Source organism: Arachis hypogaea, chromosome 20, assembly GCF_003086295.3.
Source record: "Arachis hypogaea cultivar Tifrunner chromosome 20, arahy.Tifrunner.gnm2.J5K5, whole genome shotgun sequence".
Lineage (NCBI taxonomy): Eukaryota > Viridiplantae > Streptophyta > Magnoliopsida > Fabales > Fabaceae > Arachis > Arachis hypogaea.
In genome coordinates this window covers 109,545,480-109,570,217 of record NC_092055.1, presented here as the reverse complement: position 1 = coordinate 109,570,217, position 24,738 = coordinate 109,545,480, and the positions used below count along the sequence as shown (strand labels likewise).

At 35.7% G+C, this 24,738-nt stretch overlaps 1 non-coding gene and 1 pseudogene across 1 annotated transcript; one reads left to right on the top strand and one right to left on the bottom strand.

Annotated features, from left to right (window-relative positions):
- Positions 1 to 3,146: 3,146 nt before the first annotated feature.
- On the bottom strand, positions 3,147 to 3,254 carry LOC112788253 (small nucleolar RNA R71). The gene has a single exon (XR_003195625.1). It is a non-coding gene; the product is annotated as a small nucleolar RNA R71 (small nucleolar RNA).
- Positions 3,255 to 16,276: 13,022 nt separating this feature from the next.
- Positions 16,277 to 17,314, top strand: LOC112786133 (dnaJ protein homolog; annotated as a pseudogene).
- Positions 17,315 to 24,738: the final 7,424 nt, after the last annotated feature.

The following is a 24,738-nucleotide window of genomic DNA, read 5'->3' as shown; positions in this document are numbered from 1 at the left end:
TAGATCTCTTAACCGGAATCTTCATGGCGTAAGCTAGAATGATGGCGGCATTCAAGAGAATCCGGAAGGTCTAAACCTTGTCTGTGGTATTCTGAGTAGGATTCGATGAATGAATGATTGTGACGAGCTCCTAACTCGCGATTGCAGGGCGTTAGTGACAGACGCAAAAGGATAGTAAATCCTATTCCAGCATGATCGAGAACCGACAGATGAATAGCCGTGCCGTGACAGGGTGCGTGAGCATATTATTCACTGAGAGGATAAGATGAAGCCATTGGCAAGGGTGATGCCTCCAGACGATTAGCCGTGCCGTGACAGAGCACTGGATCATTTTCCCGAGAGATGACCGAAAGTAGCCATTGACAGTGGTGATGTATCACATAAAGCTAGCCATGGAAAGGAGTGAGACTGATTGGATGAAGATAGTAGGAAAGCAGAGGTTCAGAGGAAAGAAAAGCATCTCCATTCGCTTATCTGAAATTCCTACCAATGATTTACATAAGTATCTCTATCCCTATTTTATTGTATAATATTCGAAAACACCATTATCACTTTATATCTGCCTGACTGAGATTTACAAGGTGACCATAGCTTGCTTCATACCAACAATCTCCGTGGGATTCGACCCTTACTCACGTAAGGTATTACTTGGACGACCCAGTGCACTTGCTGGTTAGTTGTATCGAAGTTGTGACAAATTATGAATGTGACATCACAATTTCGTGCACCAAGTTTTTGGCGCCGTTGCCGGGGATTGTTCGAGTTTGGACAACTGACGGTTCATCTTGTTGCTCAGATTAGGTAATTTTCTTTTTGTTTTCTTTTCAAAAATTTTTCAAAAATATTTCAAAATTTTCTCACTTGTTTTCGAAAAAAAAAATGTTTTCAAAAATATTATTTTTCTTCAAAATTTTTAAGAATGAATTCTAGTGTTTCATGAAGCATGTTGAAGCCTATCTGGCTGTAAAGCCATACCCAAACTACTTTGGGATTGGCATTCAACTAATCACTCCAGTCCATGTAATTATATGCTAAAGCTTAGCTAGCTATTAAGCCATGTCTGACCCTTTGATTGGAGCTTTAAGACTAACATGGCGAGATTCCTGGAATTCATATTAAAAATTTTGAAATCCTTATTTTTGTTTTTCAAATAATTTTCGAAAAAAAAATACAAAAAAAAATTAGAAAATCATAAAAATCAAAAACATTTTGTGTTTCTTGTTTGAGTCTTGAGTCATGTTATAAGTTTGGTGTCAAATGCATGTGCATCTTGCATTTTTTGAAAATTTCATGCATTCATAGTGTTCTTCATGATCTTCAAGTTGTTCTTTGTCAGTCTTCTTGTTTGATCTTGATGTTTTCCTTGTTTTGTGTCTTTTCTTGTTTTACATGTACATTTTTTATTTATTAGAGTCTAAACATGAAAGATTTCTAAGTTTGGTGTCTTGCATGTTTTCTTTGCATTAAAAAATCTTTTCAAAAATATGTTCTTGATGTTCATCATGATATTCACGGTGTTCTTGGTGTTCATCTTGACATTCATAGCATTCTTGCACACATTCATAGTTTTGATCTAAAATTGCCATGCATTGCATTATTTTTCTTGTTTTTCTCTCTCATCATAAAAATTCAAAAATAAAAAAAAATATCTTTCCCTTTTTCTCTCATCAAATTCGAAAATTTGGATTGACTTTTTCAAAAATTTTTAAAATCAAGTTGTTTCTTATGAGTCAAATCAAATTTTCAATTTGAAAATCTTATCTTTTTCAAAATCTTTTTCAAAAAAAATCAAATCTTTTTCAAAATTATTAGTTATTTCCGAAAATTCCAAAAATATTTTTCAAAAATCTTTTTCTTATTTTTATATAAAATTTTCGAAAATAACTAATCAATTAATATTTTGATTCAAAAATTTCAAGTTTGTTACTTGCTTGTTAAGAAAGATTCAAACTTTGAGTTCTAGAATCATATCTTGTGATTTCTTGTGAATCAAGTCATTAATTGTGATTTTAAAAATCAAATCTTTTTCAAAAACTAATTTCTATCATATCTTTTCAAAAATATCTTCTTATCTTATCTTTTTCAAAAATATCTTTTCAAAATATCTTTTCAAAATATCTTTTCTAACTTCCTAACTTCTTATCTTTTCAAAATTGGTTTTCAAAATTTGTTTCAACTAACTAACTAACTTTTTGTTTGTTTCTTAACTTTTTCAAAACCACCTAACTAATTCTCTCTTTCTAATTTTCGAAAATATATTCCCTCTTTTTCAAAATTTCTTTTTAATTAACTAATTATTTTTAATTTTTATTTTTTATTTCAAAAAAATTTTCGAAAAAAAATACTAAACATTTTTCAAAAACTATTTTCAAAAATCACTAACTCTTTTTCAAAATAATTTTCGAAAAATTTCCCTCCCCCATCTTACTCTATTTATTCATTCATATCCTAACATCTCATCTCACATCTCTAGCCTCCTCACAATTGTGTTTCTTCCATTATATTACATTCTTTGTCTCCCCCTCTTCTTCTACTCACACAGGGATCCCTATACTATGGAATAAAGGATCTCTATTATTGTTATTATTTTTCTGTGCATTCTTCTTTGTCATATGAGCAGGAGCAAGGATAAGAACATTCTTGTGGAAGCAGATCCAGAACCTGAAAGGACTCTGAAGAGAAAATTAAGAGAAGCTAAAATACAACAATCCAGAGATAACCTTTCAGAAATTTTCGAACAGGCAGAGGAGATGGCAGCCGAAAATAATAATAATGTAAGGAAGATGCTTGGTGACTTTACTGCACCTAATTCCAATTTACATAGAAGAAGCATCTCCATTCCTGCCATTGGAGCAAACAACTTTGAGCTGAAACCTCAATTAGTTTCTCTGATGCAGCAGAACTGCAAGTTTCATGGACTTCCATCCGAAGATCCTTTTCAGTTCTTAACTGAATTCTTGTAGATATGTGATACTGTTAAGACTAATGGAGTAGATCCTGAAGTCTACAGATTCATGCTTTTCCCTTTTGCTGTAAGAGACAGAGCTAGATTATGGTTGGATTCTCAACCCAAAGACAGCCTGAACTCTTGGGATAAGCTAGTCACGGCTTTCTTAGCCAAGTACTTTCCTCCTCAAAAGCTGAGCAAGCTTAGAGCTGATGTTCAAACCTTCAGACAGAAAGAAGGTGAATCTCTCTATGAAGCTTGGGAAAGATACAAACAGTTGACCAAAAAGTGTCCTTCTGACATGCTTTCAGAATGGACCATCCTGGATATATTCTATGATGGTCTGTCTGAGTTATCTAAGATGTCATTGGATACTTCTGCAGGTGGATCCATTCACCTAAAGAAAATGCCTGCAGAAGCTCAAGAACTCATTGACATGGTCGCTAATAACCAGTTCATGTACACTTCTGAAAGGAATCCTGTGAGTAATGGGACGCCTATGAAGAAGGGAGTTCTTGAGGTTGATACTCTGAATGCCATATTGGCTCAGAATAAAATATTGACTCAGCAAGTCAATATGATCTCTCAGAGTCTGCATGGAATGCAAGCTGCATCCAACAGTACTCAAGAGGCATCTTCTGAAGAAGAAGCTTACGATCCTGAAAACCCTGCAATAGCAGAGGTAAATTATTTAGGTGAACCTTATGGAAACACCTATAACTCATCATGGAGAAATCATCCAAATTTCTCATGGAAGGATCAAAAGCCTCAACAAGGCTTTAATAATGGTGGAAGAAACAGGTTTAGCAATAGCAAACCTTTTCCATCATCCACTCAGCAACAGACAGAGAACTCTGAACAAAATGCTTCTAATTTAGCAAATCTAGTCTCTGATCTATCTAAGGCCACTATATGTTTCATGAATGAAACAAGGTCTTCCATTAGAAATCTGGAAGCACATGTGGGCCAGCTGAGTAAAAGGATTACTGAAATCCCTCCTAGTACTCTCCCAAGCAATACAGAAGAGAATCCAAAAGGAGAGTGCAAGGCCATTGACATAAGCATCATGGCCGAACCTGTGAGGAGAGGAGAGGACGTGAATCCCAAGGAGGAAGACCTCCTGGGACGTCCAGTGGTCAATAAGGAGCTTCCCTCTGAGGAACCAAAGGACTCTGGGGCCCATCTAGAGACCATAGAGATCCCATTGAACCTCCTTATGCCCTTCATGAGCTCTGATGAGTATTCCTCTTCTGAAGAGAATGAGGATGTTACTGAAGAGAAAACTGCCAAGTTTCTTGGTGCAATCATGAAGCTAAATGCCAAATTATTTGGCATTGATACTTGGGAAGTTGAACCTCCCTTGTTCATCAATGAACTAAGTGATCTGGATCAACTGACATTGCCTTAGAAGAGACAGGATCCTGGAAAGTTCATAATACCCTGTACCATAGGCACCATGATCTTTAAGGCTCTGTGTGACCTTGGTTCAGGAATAAACCTCATGCCCCTCTCTGTAATAGAGAAACTGAGAATCTATGGGGTGCAAGCTGCTAAAATCTCATTAGAGATGGCAGACAGCTCAAGAAAACAGGCTTATGGACAAGTAGAGGACGTGTTAGTAAAGGTTGAAGGCCTTTACATCCCTGCTGATTTCATAGTCCTGGATACTGGAAAGGAAGAGGATGAATCCATCATCCTAGGAAGACCTTTCCTGGCCACAGCAAGAGCTGTGATTGATGTTGACAGAGGTGAAATATTCCTTCAATGGAATGAGAATTCCCTTGTGTTTAAAACTCAAGGATCTCCCTCTGCAACCATGGAGAGGAAGCAGAAAAAGCTTCTCTCCAAGCAGAGTCAACCAGAGCCCCCACAGTCAAACTCCAAGTTTGGTGTTGGGAGGCCACAACCAAACTCTAAGTTTGGTGTTGAACTCCCATATCCAAACTCTAAGTTTGGTGTTGGAGAGTCTCAACAAAGCTCTGCACATCTGTGAGGCTCCATGAGAGCCCACTGTCAAGCTATTGACATTAAAGAAGCGCTTGTTGGGAGGCAACCCAATGTTTATTTATCTAACTATATTTTTCTTAGTTATGTGTCTTTATAGGTTCATGATCATGAGGAGTCACAAAATAAATATAAAAATTGAAAACGGAATCAAAAACAGCAGAAGAAAAATCACACCCTGGAGGAGCATCTGTCTGGCGTTCAAACGCCAGAACAGAGCATAGTTCTGGCGCTGAACGCCCAGAATGGGAGCATCCTGGCGCTGAACACCCAGAACAAGCATGGTTCTGGCGTTCAACGCCAGAAATGGCAGCAAAGGGGCGTTGAACGCCCAAAATGGGCACCAACCTGGTGCTGAACGCCCAGAGTTGTGTGCAAGGGCATTTTACATGCCTAAATTGGTGCAGGGATGTAAATGCCTTGACACCTCAGGATCTGTGGACCCCACAGGATCATCTCAGGATCTGTGGACCCCACAGGATCCCCACCTACCTCATCATCTCTCTTTCCATTCATGATCATCCCTTCTTTTTTTTGCATTTACCACTCACATCCATACACCCACTACCTTCAAAAATTCAACATCTCTCTCCCACCCAATCCCACCCATATGGCCGAATACACACTCCCATCCATCTCCTCCATATCTTCTTCTTATTCTTCTATTCTTTCTTCTTTTGCTCGAGGGCGAGCAACATTCTAAGTTTGGTGTGGTAAAAGCATAGCTTTTTTGTTTTTTCCATAACCATTGATGGTACCTAAGGCCAGAGAAACCTCTAGAAAGAGGAAAGGGAAGACAAAAGCTTCCATCAAGGGTCTATAGCTCAGTGGTAGAACATTTGACTGCAAATCAAGAGATCCCTGAGATACCTCAAGGGATACATTTTCTTCCACACAATTATTGGAAGCAACTAAGGGTGGAACATCAAGAGCACTCCATCATCCTTCATGAAATCAGAGAAGATCTAAAAGCACTGAAGGAGGAGCAACAAAGGCAAGGAAGAGACATAGAAGAGCTCAAGGACATCATTGATTCCTCAAGAAGGAAATGCCACCATCACTAAGGTGGATTCATTCCTTGTTCTTAATTCTTCTACTTTTCGTTTTCTATGTTATGTGCTTATCTATGTTTGTGTCTTCATTACATGATCATTAGTAGTTAGTAAATTTGTCTTAAAGTTATAAATGAAGTACATGAGTTTCGAATTTATCCTTGAACTTAGTTTAATTATATTGATGTGGTGACAATGCTTCTTGTTTTCTGAATGTATGCTTGAACAGTGCATATGTCTTTTGAAGTTGTTGTTTAAGAATGTTAAATATGTTGGCTCTTGAAAGAATGATGACTAGGAGACATGTTATTTGATAATCTGAAAAATCATAAAAATGATTCTTGAAGCAAGAAAAAGCAGCAAAGAACAAAGCTTGCAGAAAAAAAATTAGGCGGAAAAAAAATAGAAAGAAAAAGAAAAAGCAAGCAGAAAAAGCCAAAGCTCTTAAAACCAAGAGGCAAGAGCAAAAAGCCAATAACCCTTAAAACCAAAAGGCAAGGGCAATTAAAAAGGACCCCAAGGCTTTGAGCATCAGTGGATAGGAGGGCCTAAAGGAATAAAATCCTGGTCTAAGCGGCTAAACCAAGCTGTCCCTAACCATGTGCTTGTGGCGTGTAGGTGTCAAGTGAAAACTTGAGACTGAGCGGTTAAAGTCAAGGTCCAAAGCAAAAAAAAAGAGTGTGCTTAAGAACCCTGGACACCTCTAATTGGGGACTTTAGCAAAGCTGAGTCACAATCTGAAAAGGTTCACCCAATTATGCGTCTGTGGCATTTATGTATCCGGTGGTAATACTGGAAAACAAAATGCTTAGGGTCACGGCCAAGACTCATAAAGAAGCTGTGTTCAAGAATCATCATACTGAACTAAGAAAGTCAATAACACTATTCGAAATCTGAAGTTCCTATAGATGCCAATCATTCTGAACCTCAATGGATAAAGTGAGATGCCAAAACTATTCAAGAGGCAAAAAGTTATAAGTCCCGCTCATATGATTGAAGCTCTGTTTCATTGATAGTTTGGAATTTATAGTATATTCTATTCTTTTTATCCTATTTTGATTTTCAGTTGCTTGGGGACAAGCAACAATTTAAGTTTGGTGTTGTGATGAGCGGATAATTTATACGCTTTTTGACATTGTTTTTAGTATGTTTTTAGTAGGATCTAGTTACTTTTAGGGATGTTTTTAATAGATTTTGTGTTAAATTTACATTTCTGGACTTTACTATGAGTTTGTGTGTTTTTCTATGATTTCAGGTATTTTCTGGCTGAAATTGAGGGACTTGAGCAGAAATCAGATTCAGAGGTTGAAAAAGGACTGCTGATGCTGTTGGATTCTGACCTCCCTGCACTCAAAGTGGATTTTCTGGAGCTACAGAACTCGAAATGGCGCGCTTCCAATTGCGTTGAAAAGTAGACATCCCAGGCTTTCCAGCAATATATAATAGTCCATACTTTGGCCAAGAATGGACGACGTAAACTGGCGTTCAACGCCAGCTTTCTACCCAAATCTGGCGTCCAGCGCCAGAAAAGGATCCAAAACCAGAGTTGAACGCCCAAACTGGCACAAAAACTGGCGTTCAACTCCACAATTGGCCTCTGCACGTGCAACACTTAAGCTCAGCCCAAACACACACCAAGTGGGCCCCGGAAGTGGATTTATACATCAAATACTTACTCATGTAAACCCTAGTAGCTAGTTTATTATAAATAGGACCTCTTACTATTGTATTAGGCATCTTTGGATTACCTTATGATCCTTTGATCACGTTTTGGGGGCTGGCCATCTCGGCCATGCCTGGACCTTTCACTTATGTATTTTTAACGGTAGAGTTTCTACACTCCATAGATTAAGGTGTGGAGCTCTGCTGTTCCTCAAAGATTAATGCAAGTACTACTGTTTTCTATTCAATTCATCTTATTTCGCTTCTAAGATATCCATTCGCACCCAAGAACGTGATGAAGGTGATGATTATGTGTGACGCTCATCACCATCTCCCCTATGAACACGTGCCTGACAAACACTTCCGTTCTACATGAAATAAGCTAGAATGAATATCTCTTAGATCTCTTAACCGGAATCTTCGTGGCGTAAGCTAGAATGATGGCGGCATTCAAGAGAATCCGGAAGGTCTAAACCTTGTCTGTGGTATTCTGAGTAGGATTCGATGAATGAATGACTGTGACGAGCTCCTAACTCGCGATTGCAGGGCGTTAGTGACAGACGCAAAAGGATAGTAAATCCTATTCCAGCATGATCGAGAACCGACAGATGAATAGCCGTGCCGTGACAGGGTGCGTGAGCATATTATTCACTGAGAGGATAAGATGAAGCCATTGGCAAGGGTGATGCCTCCAGACGATTAGCCGTGCCGTGACAGGGCACTGGATCTTTTTCCCGAGAGATGACCGAAAGTAGCCATTGACAGTGGTGATGTATCACATAAAGCCAGCCATGGAAAGGAGTGAGACTGATTGGATGAAGATAGCAGGAAAGCAGAGGTTCAGAGGAAAGAAAAGCATCTCCATTCGCTTATCTGAAATTCCTACCAATGATTTACATAAGTATCTCTATCCCTATTTTATTATATAATATTCGAAAACACCATTATCACTTTATATCTGCCTGACTGAGATTTACAAGGTGACCATAGCTTGCTTCATACCAACAATCTCCGTGGGATTCGACCCTTACTCACGTAAGGTATTACTTGGACGACCCAGTGCACTTGCTGGTTAGTTGTATCGAAGTTGTGACAAATTATGAATGTGACATCACAATTTCGTGCACCACCTCTGCAAACGGAATCTTTATTTCAAGAGTCCTGAGATAGTCTGGAAAGCGGGCAAATTGCTTATCCTGCTCCTCTTTGTGGAGTTTTTGAGGCTAAGGCATCTTGGCTTTGTATTCCTCAACCTTAGTTGCTGCAGGTTTATTTCCTACAGAGGTAGGTTGAGAAGCCTTCTTGAGGGATTTATTATCAGCACTTGCAGGTGTCTGATCCCTCCCTGGCATTTGAAAGCCAGGGTTGGAAGCTGGAGTGGCGTTAGACGCCAACTCCTCATCTGTTCCTGGCGTCTGAACGCCAGAACTGTGCTTCCTTTGGGCGTTCAACGCCAGTTCCTTGCTTGTTTCTGGCGTTGAACGCCAGTCCTGAGCATGGTTTGGGCGTTCAGCGCCAGTCTTCCACCCAATTTCTGGCGTTTTAGCGCCAGAATTATTTTTCCCCGGGCTCTTACTGTCCTCAAATGGAATTTGGATAGTTTGCTCATTTCTTGGCTTCCTGCTGCCTTGAGGTGGGATATTTAATGTTTTCCCACTTCTTAATTGAACTGCTTGGCATTCTTCTGTTATTTGTTTTGACAGCTGCTGCTTTGTTTGCTTTAATTGTTCTTCCATATTTATATTAGCCATCCTTGTCTCTTGTAGTCTCTTTTTGAATTCGGCTAACTGTTTTGTTAGAAAATCCAATTGCTGATTGAATTCAGTAGCTTGTTCAGCAGGACTGAGTTCAGTAGTCACTGTTTTAGCCTCTTCTTTCATGGAAGGTTCGCTGCTTAAGTACAGATGCTGATTTCTGGCAACTGTATCAATGAGCTCTTGAGCTTCTTCAATTGTCTTCCTCATGTGGATAGATCCACCAGCTGAGTAATCTAGAGACATCTGAGCTCTTTCTGTAAGCCCATAATAGAAGATGTTTAGCTGAACCCACTCTGAAAATATCTCAGAGGGGCATTTTATTAGCATCTCTCTGTATCTCTCCCAGGCATCATAAAGAGATTCATTATCTCCTTGTTTAAAGCCTTGGATGTCCAGCCTTAGCTATGTCATCCGTTTTGGAGGAAAGTATTGATTCAGGAATTTTTCTGTCAGTTGTTTCCATGTCTTTATGCTAGCCTTAGGTTGGTTATTTAACCACCTCTTAGCTTGGTCTTTTACAGCAAATGGAAACAGTAATAATCTGTAGACATCCTGATCTACTTCCTTATCATGTACTGTATCAGCAATTTGTAAAAACTGTGCCAGAAACTCCGTAGGTTCTTCCTGTGGAAGACCAGAATACTGGTAACTTTGCTGCACCATGATAATGAGCTGAGGATTAAACTCAAAGCTACTAACTCCAATGGAGGGTATACTGATATTACTCCTATATGAAGTAGTGGTGGGGTTAGCATATGACCCCAGAGTCCTTCTGGACTGTTCATTTCCACTTAGATCCATGATGGAGAAAGGGAGATGATGTAAAATAGAGAAAAAATATTTATTTATTTATTTCAAAAATAAAATAAATTAAAATAAAATAAATAAAAATGGGTGAAGATTTTCAAAAAATGGAGAGAGAGAAAGAAGAAAAAAAATGGTTAGGAAGTTTTGAAAAAGATATGATTTGTAAAAGATAAATATGATAGGAAAAAGATGTAATAAAAAATATAAAAGATATTTGAAAAAGATAAATTTGTTTTGAAAAAGATATTGTGAAGATTTGAAAAAGATATTTATGAGTTGAAAAGATTTTAAGGAAAAGATATAGATTTGTTTTGAAAAAGATATAATATTTTTTTTTTAATCTTAAAAGGATAAGATTTGAAAAATTTTGAAATTGAAATCTGAATTTTTAAAAAAAAAATCGAAAATATGGCTTAAAAATAGTTAGAAAAGATATTTTTTTTTTAATTTTGAATTTTATGATGAAAGAGAAAAACACATAAAAGACACAAGACTTAAAATTTTTAGATCTAATGCTCCTTGTTTTCGAAAATTTTGGAGGAAAAACACCAAGGAACACCAAACTTAAGAATTTTAAGATCAAGACACAAAGAAGACTCAAGAATACTTTGAAGATTCACAAGAACACCAAGAACAAAAGAAAGAACACCAAACTTCAAATTTTTAGAAGACCAAAATAACTTTTCAAAAATTATATAAAGATTAACAAGAAAACACCAAACTTAAAGTTTGGCACAAGATTAAATCAAGAAAAATTATTTTTGAAAAAGATTTTTAATAGAACCGGTGCTCAATCATCAAGAACATAAACCAATACTCTAGCCAATTGAGCTGTAAATGTAACACTTGTTTTGAAAAGGTATATTTTCACTAACTAAAAATAAATTCCTTTTTAAAGACTAATGCTTTGGAAAAACACAAGAAAAACAAGAAAAGACACAGAACAAGACACTAAACTCACGAAAAAAATTAAAAATTGATAAAGAAAAATAATATTTTTGAAAAAATTTTTGAAAAGGAAATAAAGGACTCGGAATTTAATGACTCTATAGCAACAAAAATAAATTATTCCTAATCTAAGCAACAAAATAAACCTTTAGTTGTTCAAACTCAAACAATACCCGGCAACGGCGCCAAAAACTTGGGCACGAATTGTGAATCACACTTTTCACAATTCGTACCACTAACCAGCAAGTGCACTGGGTCATCCAAGTAATACCTTACGTGAGTAAGGGTCGAATCCCACGGAGATTGTTGGTTTGAAGCAATCTCTGGTTACCTTGTAAATCTCAGTTAGGAGGTCAATTATAATTATCAATTGACTTGCAAATGAACAAGGGAACATAAAATAAATACTTGGTATGCAGTAATGGAGAATATGTTGGAGTTTTGGAGATGCTTTGTCTTCTGAATCTCTGCTTTCTCCCTATCTTCTTCTTCACACACGCAAGGTTCCTCCTATGGCAAGCTGTGTGTTGGTGGATCACCGTTGTCAATGGTTACCATCCGTCCTCTCAGTGAAAAAGGTCCAGGTGCGCTGTCACCGCACGGCTAATCATCTGTCGGTTCTCGATCATGTCAGAATAGGATCCATTGATCCTTTTGCGTCTGTCACTACGCCCAACACTCATGAGTTTGAAGCTCGTCATAGTTATTCAATCCCTGAATTCTACTCGGAATACCACAGACAAGGTTTAGATTTTCTGGATTCTCAAGAATGCTGCCAATGGATTCTAGCTTATACCACGAAGATTCTGATTAAGGAATCCAAGAGATATTCATTCAATCGAAAGTAGAACGGAGGTGGTTGTCAGGCATGCGTTCATAGGTTGAGAATGGTGATGACTGTCACAGATCATCACATCCATCATATTGAAGTACGAATGAACATCTTAGATAGAAACAAGCGTGTTTGAATAGAAAACAGAAATAGTTGCATTAATTCATCGAAACACAGCAGAGCTCCTCACCCCCAACAATGGAGTTTAGAGACTCATGCCGTCAGAGATTACAAAGTTCAGATCTAAAATGTCATGAGATACAAAATAAATCTCTAAAAGTTGTTTAAATACTAAACTAGTAACCTAGGTTTACAGAAAATGAGTAAACTATGATAGATAGCGCAGAAATCCACTTCTGGGGCCCACTTGGTGTGTGCTGGGGCTGAGACTTAAGCTTCTCACGTGCCTGGGCTGTTTTGGGCGTTCAACGCCAGGTTGTAACCTGTTTCTGGCGTTGAACTCCAACTTGTAACTTGTTTCTGGCGCTGGACGCCAGACTGCAACATGGAAATGGAGTTGAACGCCAGTTTACGTCATCTATCCTTGAGAAAAGTATGGACTATTATATATTGCTGGAAAGCCCTGGATGTATACTTTCCAACGCAATTGAGAGCGCGCCATTTGGAGTTCTGTAGCTCCAGAAAATCCACTTTGAGTGCAGGGAGGTCAGAATCCAACAGCATCAGCAGTCCTTTTTCAGCCTGAATCAGATTTTTGCTCAGCTCCCTCAATTTCAGCCAGAAAATACCTGAAATCACAGAAAAATACACAAAATCATAGTAAAGTCCAGAAATATGATTTTTAATTAAAAACTAATAAAAATATACTAAAAACCAACTAAATCATACTAAAAACTAAGTAAAAACAATGCCAAAAAGCGTATAAATTATCCGCTCATCAGTGCTAAAAACAAAGTAGTTAGTACATGAACTAATTTTTTTCAGTATTCCCACAAATTATATTGAATAAAAGTCTATCCTAATAGGAAAATGAACATTTGATCTAAGTTGTGCATTAAATAACTCACCGGAGTAGCGTGTTGTTGACTATCAGGGGCAGCTACAGGTCCGGCTGTAGTACTAACGGTGTACCGAGATTTTCTTGGAATTTGACTATTCCTTTAGCAAGAGAACAACAATGTAAAACTCAATAGTGCACAATGATTATATCAATTACATGAATCAAGTTTCAAACAATATAGTGCACTATTTAACAATTTTAATGCCTAAATAGTAATAAATACATGAAATTAATTAATCAAAAAAAGTCTGGTATCAACTTTTAAAGGTGCTAATATAGGAGACAAACTTGGTGGTGTTAAAGATGACATGACAAAAAATTTTTATCCCCAAAAAATAAGTCTCCAAGTGATGTGAGAAATTAATGAAACTGCTACCTTGATTAAATCAAAGCAAAGCGAGCATTACAGTTGTTGGTATATAGAATCATACGACCTTTAAACATCTATCGCACTAAAATGTCCCTAAACAAGTCATGTCCAGTTTTGAGGCCTTAATCCAAAGATTGGGGGTAAGAGTCAGTGAATATTGATGGTTATTCAACCTTTATATAGCGACAATTTTTAGAAGTAAATCTAATTAATTTTGTAAATGTTTGGTAGCATAGTAACTGGGTTATCTTGCAAGTAAAGTAACACATGTGGGGCATTGCAATTTCAGCTTCAGACAACAAAATTACTACAATATTAAGTCAAATATATACATGCATGTTATCTCAAATATTTTAACAGTAAAGCCACTAAAGTAGGCATGTTGAATGATTCATTATTAATTTCATTACATATTATATATACAGGGATTATTTCTTCCTTCCTGCCCATACTACTACCTTTATGGCCTGTGGGATAAAGTTCACATTCAAGTTCTGATGAGAGCTCCTAAAATCAAAAGCCTGCAAATTAGATAGACATTCAATAATTGATGTGTTTCTATTTTGAATCAATATTTGATAGGTGTTTTAGTAAAATAAAACCCTTTTAGATAAGGATAAATTCGAGAATATATTATTATAAATTAACAATATAAACTAGTTTTATTTATACTCTGCCTTAGCTTATATATGCATATGCTTGAGTTCCATTCCTCTTGTGATCAAGCTTCTGACGTATAACTATATATATATATATATATATATATATATAACATTAAACCCAAAACCTTACATCAATATAATATTATGTTTTAATAAAATAACTCAAGTAAACAAATAATCTCAAGTAAACAAATAAAATTGAAATAGTTGTTTAGGCAGAGCCAAAAAATTTATTGTTTCTTCCGCAATATCAACTGTTATAGAACCAAACTATAACCGGATTAAAAAGAGAAATCGGTTCTAAACCAGTCTGAAAAAATAAAAACCGGTTTTAAACTGGTTTTAATATTTAAGTCCGGTTTTATATATAAACCGATTTTAAATCTAGTTTTATAATATCCAAATTTAAAATCCAATTTTAAATCTGGTTTTTTAACCAAAAATTCAGTTTTAAAATCAGTTTTTAGAAATTCCGATTTTCAAACCACAATTTTTAAATAGTAAAATTAATACTATAGTTTTTTTAAACTATTTAAGTGCATTACAACTAGTTTTTCGTTCTTTATAATATCTAATGACAATAGCTAATCTAAATAACATCTAAGCATTAATTCGGCACAAGAACAAGAGGGATAAACCATACACTTTTCTGCACATGTTAAGAATTAATTCATGTGTGTTTGACTATGCAAAGGAATCGATTACTACTGTGTATTATATTTTAATGTCATATGATAATATATACATTGTGTTAGAGATAGGTTCAAACTAAAAGGAAAAAGCTACTATATATATATATATATATATATACAATACAGGATCAAAGTTTGATTTTGTTAACCCTCCCTGTCCAAACCAAAGGAACAAGCAAATCCAACAAAAGAAAAACGAAGCTTATAATTGGCTTATAATTTTATGTGGAGAAAATTTAAAAAACAAAAAAGCAGATCAACATAAACAAAAGTAATAGCAAAATTTCAGAGATCAAGCTCAACAAAAAGCAGCAAAGGACTTAAACAAAAAAGGAGAAGAAAAGAAACACCAAGAACAATCAAATCTTGGAGTCAATGGATGAACGAATAACAATAATAAAATCATATCTTGTTCCTAAATATAAAAACACAATCACAGATTAGTGGTTGGAGACAGAACTAAGAATGAAAATCATTTAATCAAAATGCAACTCAAACTCACGAATCCCAGCATCAATATCTCAACAATATCTCAGATATCCGAACAAATTGCAATTCAAGCTCAAGAATAGCATGATAGCATGATGAAAATAAGGCAAAACAACAATTTGTACTATGAGATGTGTTTGGACTTCGGATTGAGCTGATTTATGACATGCAAATAAATATATATATATATATATATATATATATATATATATATATATATATATAAACCCAGTTCAGTTAAAACTTAAGAGAGATAGAGAGAGAGAGAGAGAGCGAGAGAGGAAAAGGATGTAGGAGGGTAGAATAGTGATTTCATATTTTACTATGAGATGATGCTGAAGCTGATGCATGCGGTGGACCCATGCTTTCTTTGTAAGATTTATTTATTGATTATTGATTTTGGATCCTTCTCTCACTCTCCCTCAACACAAGAAGAAGAATCTCTTATCCTCTCTTATATCCCCCTTTTTTCTGAGCCCTATTCATCACTTCAATTCGATTCAATTCAATTCCGTTACTTCTTTTCACTCTCAGATCTCAATTCTTCTTTTCACTTTCCACCTTGATCTGATCAGATATGTACTAATAATACACATATAATTAATTTTCCCTTCTGAATTCACAAACCTATTTAACCCGATTCTTCAATATTCTTGCGTTGATCGGTGACTGGATCATCGTCTGATCCTAAAGCTTCACACTTCAAAATTCGAGTTCGAGGTGCGTTTTGCTTTTAAATTTAATTAATAATCATTCAACATGCTTATGAACGGGTTATACAAGTTTTAGATCATGATGGCTAAAAGGTTTGTGAATTTTTTGGTGAAGGTTGTTAGAATATATGTATTATAAAGGTAGAATGGGTTCTTTAAATCTGAAGGGACCGGTTGTGATCCCCACTGTTCGTGCCAAAGTAGCAGGGCTCTGCAGTGTTCCTTTAATTGGATCAATGAAGGCTAAATGTATTCGAACTTAATTTTGGGGACTTAGGTGTAGCAGAGATAAGGCCACTGTTCTTTCTTTCCATATAAACATGCGAAAGTGCAAGAGCAAGACTGTGCATTGCAGTTTCAACTCACCTTCAAATGGGAGCGGAAGTACGACTGAGAATTTTGATGAAAAGGATGAAGATTATGTTAACTCTAGCGTGGTTGAAGCTGGTATGTTCAGCTTAGCTGATTCAATATATGATGATGCATTGTGTGGTCAAACATTATTTCTTATTTTGCTTTTGTGAAATAGATTTGCTCTGTGAATTTTGTGTGTAGTTGAGGTGAGGAATGGAGCAGATGTTAATATGGATTTTGGATTGGTTTGTTGCAGTTTAAAGAGCTTGCCCAGGCTTATGAGGTTCTGAGTCATCCTGAAAAGCGTGAGATTTATGATCAGTAGGGTGAGGATGCTCTCAAAGAAGGAATGGGTGGCAGCCACGACCCATTTGATATCTTCCAGTCTTTCTTTGGTGGGAGTCTCTTTGGCGGCGGTATGTTATAATCAGATGTTTTTTCAGTTTCGGAAAATTTTTATTGGTTGTGTTAATTTTGTATTTTGATTGGGTTTTGAGAGATTTGTTGATGGCTTCTTTGAACAGGTGGTAGTAGCAGAGGGAGGAGGTAGAAAAGGGGAGAAGATGTGGTTCACCCCCTCAAGGTCTCGCTTGAAGACCTATACCTCAGAACATCTAAGAAGCTCTCGCTCTCTCGCAATGTACTTTGCTCAAAGTGCAATGGGTAAGTATAATCATATCAAAATTTCAAGTTATCGGTACTCTATTATGATGTGATTGATTGTATGTACACTGGTTTCTTACGTTTGTGTGGCTGTTTGTGTTATTGAACTTTGCAGCAAAGAGTACAAGTCTGGGAATTCTACAAAGTGCGCTGGTTGCCAAGGAACTGGTATGAAGGTTTCTATCAGGCACCTTGGTCCCTCTATTATTCAGCAAATGCAGCATCTTTGCAATGAATGTAAGGGTACTGGCAAAACCATGAGTGACAGGGACCGTTGCCCACAGTGCAAAGAAGAGAAGGTTGTGTAGGAGAAGAAGGTTCTTGATGTCCATGTGGATTAATAGGATTAAACAATCTCATTATTTCCAGCAACAATTTCAGCAATTTTTCAATAAAGTAATAAATTTCCACACAAGAATTTCAACAATTTTTCAATAAAGTAGTAAATTTTAAAGCAATTTATTAGTATGACTCAGATTTTCTACCTAATACCCGACTCAACACAAATAAACAAATAACTAAAATAAAATAAAATATAGTAAGAGATACTTAATAATGAGTCTAATTATATGCAATGAAAACTTTGTTAAGATGATTCAAAGAACTTGGAAAAGCTAACTGAATTCAATTCATCTTCACGTCCAAGTTACATGCTTATCTTTGTTATTTGGAACTATGTTGCAGGAACAACAAAAACATAATCAAAAAACAAACGCGAAAGCAAAAGAAAATATGTTACATAGGAGAAATCATCATCAACCTAAGCATGAAATGCAGAAAGATAGACACTATAGGAATTAAATACATAAGAATGAACAAAAGGAAAAATGAAATAAAATACATTAACCTTAGGTGACTGAGCAGAAAATATAGAGCCAAAAACCACTGTTTCAGAATCACTTCAACCTTTAACTAAATTTAAGAGCCTTCTTCTCAATGATTAAGAAGACATGATTACTGCGCAGAGGAGTAAGTTCAGTATTCATGAAAAAGATTATACGAAATCAGAATTATAAACTGGCTCGGAGTGAAGGAGGCGCACACTATTTAACAAGACGGGAGAGAGTGACTGCTAAAATATTGGGTGATTTTTTGAAATCCTAACAACTTCATCTGAATCAGATTTTTGCCGTTTACTTAACTGCCTAATTTGATTTCAAATTTAAATTTTTAATTTATCGTTTTTGAGTAGCCCGTTTCTACTTCTAATAAATTTAATCTTTTATATAATTAATTTATCCTTTTAATTAATTATTTGTATCTAAACAAATGCCTTCTGTTAAAAAAGTGACTGTAAATCCGGTCAAGGATGGCAAATTTGATTTTTTTTCTTATCTTCAAAACAAATTTGATTATTAGTTATATTTTAAAGGTACAAAAATGTCTATATAATAACATATTTCATCCCATATAATTCTAAACTCAAAAGTCTCCACTCTTCTTCTTTTCAAATGTTAGGAGCCAACATTAGTCTTCTGTGAGTTTTAGAATATTTCCAACGACACATTCATCCAGGTACCACCATTTTAAGTGTTAGATACTAATCTCTTCTCCAATTTTTAAACTCAAATTTTCGATGTTCTTAATTTTTCATGTAAGTAAAAATCTCATTAATAGATTAAGTAGGGGACTCAAATAAAACACAATAAATTAAGTAGGGGACTCAAAATGATGTTCACAAATCAAAATAGTTTTACATAAAATAAAATTATAACTTTGATTTTAAGATGATTTTTGAAGTATTATCAAAAGTTATAGTCATTAATTACAGATACCATAATCATCATCATATGATTTATCTTCGTACATAGCTTCTAGCATTATAAAATTGAAAGCCACCGATTAAGCTTTCATGTGTCGTTCATCCAAAATATAATAATAATTTTAAGAGACATTGAACTAATTTATTTATTATGGACTAATTTATCTAATGTTATCAATTTAGTATCAATAAGGAATTATTGACTGCACAAGCCTAACGGCTTTATTTATTTTGTTTAATTGAAACCAAACTATAAACATGGTATAACAAGGAACCAGACTTAGTGTATCACTAAAATAGAGTTACATATACATTAAAACTAAAAATAAAAAAGCATGAATATTGAGTTAAATAAACAAACAAAAATCAGTTAAAAAAAGCATGCATATTCAGTTACATAAATAGAGAAAAATACCTGGAAGCTCGACCAAATGTCAACGTTGATGTAGGGGAGACAGAGCCACCAAGTGACCAAAGCAAGTAGCAGTATTGGAGCACCTTCAGACCGAGAAACGAATAGAGCTTGCGACAGCTTGGGTGCGTGAGGGAGGCTTCGCGCTGACCACAATGGCTGCTTAATGGAAGGGAAAGAGCGTTGCGACGGAGGGAAAGGGAGCGACCCGAGGACCAACAGCGGCGGCACGCGAATATGGCTGGCCGCAGGTGAAGGGCAATCCGCTTGAGGAGATTCGGCGGAGACCTTCGCGTGAGGGCGGCGCTCTGAACTTTAAAAGCAGCATCTCTTCATTTCTCTTGGAGTGGGTTCTAATTAGGGTTAATTGTGGGCTGAAACGGAAGATTTTGTGATATTGCTTCAAAAAGTCGGTCAGGTAACGGTTTGGTTCACCCGAACCAAATCTCGGCCGGTTCATCGGTTTAATTTCGATTTTTAAAATATCCAATTTTTTCTTAATCAGCCGACTACACTTAAGAAAACAATAAAAAAGAAAATAAGTCTGTTTGATTATGCCGAAAGTAATTTTTGTTTGATTAGCTAATGTTTATAAATATGTTATACTAAAAATTTTAATGATGGTTTCAATATATATTTTTTCGATTAATCATGTTCTATATAGGGAAAAATAATAAATTAGTTTTGTGTACCTTTTATATTGTTGATCTCTTTTTTTTTATTTTTAAGTATGTTGTACGTGAAATTATTTGTTTAGAATATAATTATGTTATATTATTTTTTATGATAAAATTTTTTGGAAATGTTTGGATGAAAAGAATAATTTTTTGGACGTACTTTTTGGTTTACTAACTCTTTTACTTTTATTTAATACACATTTCAGACTAATTTTTTTTGGCATCTTTGACCAATAAACATAAGGTGCGTAATGAGTTATGTGTATATGTTGTACTATTTGGAGTATCTTGGATTTATTAGTTCCCTTATTGATTTATCATAATAATATTCTCAATGGGTGTCTTGACTATTTAATTTTAAGAAATGGTCATTTATTAATGAATATCGTTATTATTTGACATATTGAATTGATATTTAGCTTATTCATTATCTAATTATAAATATTAATCCTAGTTTATAAAAATTTTAAGATTTAATTAAAATAGTTTGACTCGTTTTTTATGGCTTTGATGTGTTTCTCTGCTGAGTACTAGTTAGTAGTCACTCTATTGATGATTTGTAATTTATACCAGGAAAAATATCTGGTGAGTTACATCATTTTAAAGCATTTTTTTATTATACATATTATTAAAGAATTTATTATTATAGGAGTTACTTCATATTTTTTAATCCCCTTTTATGTTCTCTTTAATCAGTTAATATCATATACAGGAACGGATCCAGAAAGTTTAATATGCAGGGCCAAAATTTAGACAAATTTTTTCATTCTATAAAAATAGTTAACATATAGTTATTAGAGTTGGTTTTTAAAAAGATTTATATATATATATATATATATATATATATATATATAATTTTTTTAATAATTTTATTTTTAATATGATAATTACATAAAAGAAATATAACAATATCAAGAGTACATTATAAAATTATAAAAAATCAATAATTTATAGCGGGTTTCTTTTAAAAATTATCACATATCTTATTATTCAAAAATTAATTCTTTCCAAGGTTTTAAAAAATACTCTTATAGATACAAGATATAAGATATCTTTATACTATTTTTTCTTTTAAGAACGTAAATTTAGAAGAAAAATGAGTATTTTTTACAAGAAAAATAATATCTAAAGTACATAATGTGATTACCAAAATATAATTACGTAAGTCATTTTGAATATAATAATAAAAATATTAAATATAGTATTATAAAAAAATAAATGATGTTTTTAAAAATAAATACAGATTATTTGTTCTATATTAGTTTTTTATTCTATATTAGTTTTATATTCTACCTTTATTGCACATTTTAGTATAAATTTTAATGTTCGTAGTTGCACACTTATTTTACCATACATGTTATGTTTTTAGAACGGTATTTCTTATATCATGTGGAATGAATACAGTAAGATACCTAACATTATTTTATTGATAAAAAAGTTGTATCACATTAATTATTAAACCATATATTTGGTGTACACTAGATATGGACAAAACCTGGATTCTTAAGCCACGAGATAGCATAGAATATAGATGGAGACTTAATAAGTTCCTAGACTTTGCATTTGCGAATGCATCGTCTGATAACATGATAAAGTGTCCATGCCCTCAATGTGGGTTTCAATTTATGTAAACAAGAGAGGATGCGTACGACCACCTGTTGATAAAGCCCTTTCCCGCTGGCTATACTTTGTGGTTGCGTCATGGTGAGAAATCAGTTGAGGAGAGCTCTACTTGCACACCGACAGTTGAGAAACCTACACCCTAGGTGAATCCATATCTTTAAATGGTGCACGAGGCGTTTAACTTCACAATGCCTCCTGGAAGTGAGGAGACCACAACAGCGGATCCTGTAGAAGACGATGATATAGAGTTGTCGTACTTGTACGATGGTCGAAGTCGCGAGGCACAGGATTTTGCCGATCTTCTTACGGATGGAACGGAGGAATTATATCCCGGCTGCTCGAAATACTCAAAATTGTCTTTCCTAGTGAAGCTTTATCACATTAAGTGTATGTGTGGTGTGAGTGACAAGGCTATGTCGATAATTTTGGACATATTGCGGGATGCATTTGAGCAAGCCAAATTCCCGTCCACTTTGTATGAAGCCAAGAAAACTATCCGAAAGTTGGGGATTGAGTACAAAAAGGTAGATGCATGCCCGAATGATTGCATGTTATATCGGGGTGAGGATGAGGACGCGACCAAATGCAAGCAGTGTGGAACTTCACGATGGAAGCAGAAGACGCGAAAGGGTTCCGTTACAAAACTCAAAATACCTGTCAGGAAAAACGAAAAGCCTTTCCCAGCGAAGACTCTGCGTTACTTTCCTCTTATACCATGACTGCAACGGTTATTCATGTGTAGTAAAACTTCATCTGACATGTTATGGCATAAGGAGGCAGATAATAACGATGGGTACTTGAGGCATCCAAGGGACGCTGAAGCATGGAAAGACTTTGATGCAAAGTATCCTTTTTTTCTAACGATGCTTGCAGTGTTCGCTTAGCTTTAGCAAGTGACGGTTTTAATCCTTTCAGAAATATGAGTACCACGTATTCCATTTGGCATGTGATTTTTATTCCGTATAATCTTCTTCCCTGGCTATGCATGAAACAGGCATCTTTTATACTATCTATGATTATTCCCGATCCTAAAATGCCAGGTAACGACATCGATGTTTATTTGGAGGCCTTGGTGGATGAGTTGAAGCAACTCTGGGATGGCGTTGAAACTTATGATGCTAATAAGGGGACCACTTTCAAGATGCGTGCGGTGCTAATGTGGACTTTTAGCGATTTTTCAGGGTTGGGAAATTTATCTGGGTGGAACACGTACAGTGGGTTAGCTTGTCCCACGTGTAACGTGGACGCTAAGGCTCAGCGACTAACATTCAGTCGAAAATGGTGTTACACGGGCCATCGCCACTTTTTGAATCAGGGCCATAAATATAGAGTATGCCGGATTAGATTTGACGAACAAGTTGAAAGCAGAGATCCACTGAAGAAGTATTATGGAGCAGATGTCTTAAGGCAGCAGTGTAACATGCAAGTGTCGTTTGGGAAGAAATCAACTCTGATAGCCAAAAGAAGACGCAATGGTGAAGATACAGATCAAGATGACTCGTATTGGAAAAAGAGGAGTGTGTTCTTTGAACTCCCGTACTGGAAGGATCACATGTTGCGTCATAACCTTGACGTGATGCATATAGAGAAGAACATTTGTGACAATGTGGTCTTCACTATCATAAACAATAGTGTCAAATCAAAAGATAATCTTAAGGCTCGCAAAGATTTACAAAGCATGGGCATAAGGTCTGAATTGTGGCCGGACGAATGTGGTAAATATCATTCAGCAATCTTTACAATGTCAAATCCACAAAAGGATGTATTCCTGAAGACTCTACAGAACATGGTCTTCCCAGATGGTTACTCGAGCAATATTGCTCGTTGTGTTGACATTCGGCAGCGCAAGTTGTATGGGTTGAAGAGTCACGACTGCCACATTCTTATGGAACAATTACTTCCAATTTTGGTGAAGAATGCATTGCCAAGTCCGGTATCGAATGTGATTGCGAATCTGTCCTCATTTTTCCGAGAACTTTGTGGAAAAGCTTTAAATCCTATGCAGCTTGGTATCCTTCAGAATCATGTTGTCCAAACTCTGTGTCAGATGGAAATGATTTTTCCTCCATCCTTCTTCACTGTCATAGTTCACCTTACGGTGCACCTCATTGATGAAATAAAACTTGGTGCCCGGTACATTATCAATGGATGTATCCAATAGAAAGGTTAGCTTGCTACTAAACGCATTCAAGACTTTTTTTTCAAATTCGTTACGTATATACTAAGCTTTATGTCGTATTTATGTAAAAGGTACTTAGGACGATTGAAGCAATACGTGCGTAACAGGGCACAAGCAGAAGGCTCAATTATGGAGGGCTATTTATCTAAGGAGATTTTGACATTCTGCTCCAGATATTTGGATAATATTGAGACTAGAATTAACCGACCAGCGCGAGTTGACGATCGACCTGTTGATGTTACAAACAATACAGGATGTAATATGTTCCCAGAAATTGAAAAAGCTTCAGGGGCTGTATCACATTTTGTACTGACCCCAATAGAAAGAGATCAGGCACATCGTCATGTGCTAGTCAATTGTGAGGCCGTCGCTCCATTTATTGAGTAAGTATGCACATGTAATAATTAAGCACGATTATAACCAGTTTCAAACAATCAGTCGTTGGACTAATTTCTTGTTATGTCGTAAAGTACATTTAGGACAGAAACCAAGCAAAAATTGCAGGTTCAAATTAAACAAGGTCGCAATCTAAGATAGACCATGTTGTGCATGCAGAATTTCCTCGCCGGTTCAAGCGTGAGGTTCGTAGAAATTTAACCTGACCAACTTATTTATGCCCTAGAATTATAAATTATAAATTCCAATTTTTAATACAAACAAAGTCTAATTTATGGTGCTAGGTTCTAATGGATAGTACTGTACATTCAAAAGAAATGAAGTTGCTGGCATGTGGTCCCATGCTTCAGGCAAGACGTTTTGGGGCATACAACGTCAATGTGTACAAGTTTAGAACTATCACAAAGGAAAACGGACTGAAAACACAAAATAGTGGAGTTTATGTCTCATCCAATACAAGAAGTTATGCCAGCATGCGTGACAACAGAGTGGCTGTTGGTAGTGTTCCATATTATGGAAAAATTGTGGACATAATCGAACTGAACTACAGTTTCTATTTCACAGTGGTTTTGTTCAAATGTATTTGGGCTGATACAACTACGAGCAAAGGAATCAAACAAGACCATCTGGGCCTTACTAGCGTTAATTTCGCTCGTCCAATTCACACCAGTGATCGAAAAGAGGATGAACCGTACATATTGGCATCAGAAGCTCAT